This window comes from Myotis davidii, unplaced genomic scaffold (genome assembly GCF_000327345.1).
Source record: "Myotis davidii unplaced genomic scaffold, ASM32734v1 scaffold811, whole genome shotgun sequence".
Lineage (NCBI taxonomy): Eukaryota > Metazoa > Chordata > Mammalia > Chiroptera > Vespertilionidae > Myotis > Myotis davidii.
This window is the reverse complement of record NW_006283149.1, coordinates 515,003-516,256: the sequence shown is the minus strand read 5'-3', so window position 1 is coordinate 516,256 and position 1,254 is coordinate 515,003. Positions and strand designations below refer to the sequence as shown.

The window sequence follows — 1,254 nt, the reverse complement described above, 5'->3', positions numbered from 1 at the left end:
AGGGGTAGCGCCTCTTGGGAGTTTGTGCTGTGCGTGGTCCGACAGCGAGAAGGGGTCGCGCTGTGGAAACCTCCCCCTGGACCCCCCGGGAATGTTGGTAAAGCCCCCCCCGCCTTGCTCGTCCTAACCGCTCCCCGTTTTATTGGGGAAACGGATAGGGTGGTGACAGGGTGCCGAAGGGACACAAGGTCTCCGACTCCCACTTCCCCCCGCCCCCTCGGTAAACAAGGCAGAGGCAGCCCCAGAGCCTGGGCCCCGGCGTTCAGGGGCCCAAGGTCACCGGCGGAGGCTCTTGCCAACACGTGGTGTCATCGTTGACAAAAGGGAGAGCCGGTCTCCTGCAGCCTGACCTTCAGGAGGGGACGCGGCCCGCTGGTCGACCCCCGCTGGCAGGGAGGCTACATGTTTTTGATCCGTGTGACAAAGAAACCCATTGAAAGCCGTGGCGTGTTCACATCTCGTCCCAAAGCACCCCTTTAATTTTTTTACAATATGTTTTTTGTTTTTTTTTATTTCAGGGAGACGTAGAAACGTCCACGCTGAGAGAATCGTGGATGGGCGGCTGGACCGCCTCCTGCAAACCCCCTTCGGAGGAGGAGGAGGAGGAGGAGAAGGAGGAGGAGGATGGCGGCTGCAACCCGGGCAAGTGCCCCGACCGGAAGTGGGACCGTGACCTCCAGGTGCATAGGTCAAGGTTCAACCACTGGGCCACACCAGCGGACCCAAGGTCCCCATTTGATTTAATTGGGTTGCAGGAGGATTCTCTCTCTCTCTCTCTCTCTCTCTCTCTCTCTTTTTTTCTTTTCTTTTTGGTGTGACTCTGCCACACTTGCCGGCAAAGCTGGAATGGAATCCCTCACAATTCCTTGTCCGAACAGCTTGCAACTTTGCAGATAAAAATCCATAAAACGCCTGCTAAGCTCCCATTCCTGGGGAATTCAAACTTCCCACAGGCCTCGCTACAATGTATTTAGCTGTGGTTCCGAGAACGTGGTTTTTTTTAAAAAATATATGTAGTCAGGGCTCCCCAACTATAGCCAACTATTTAAAAACAAAAAAACAAAAAAAACTGCCCTAGCCAGTTTGGCTCAATGGATAGAGCATCGGCCTGCAGACTGAAGAGTCCAGGTTCGATTCCGGTAAGGGGCACATGCCTGGGTTGCGGGTTCGATCCCCAGTAGGGGGTGTGCAGGAGGCAGCCAATCTCTTCCTCTTCCTTCCTCTCTAAAATCAATAAAAATATTTTTTTTAAAA

General features: G+C 53.7%; 1 long non-coding RNA gene across 1 annotated transcript; it reads left to right on the top strand.

Moving 5' to 3' along the window:
- Position 1: 1 nt before the first annotated feature.
- Positions 2 to 913, top strand: LOC107182871. The gene is made up of 2 exons (XR_001513631.1): positions 2 to 97; positions 519 to 913. It is a non-coding gene; the product is annotated as an uncharacterized LOC107182871 (long non-coding RNA).
- Positions 914 to 1,254: the final 341 nt, after the last annotated feature.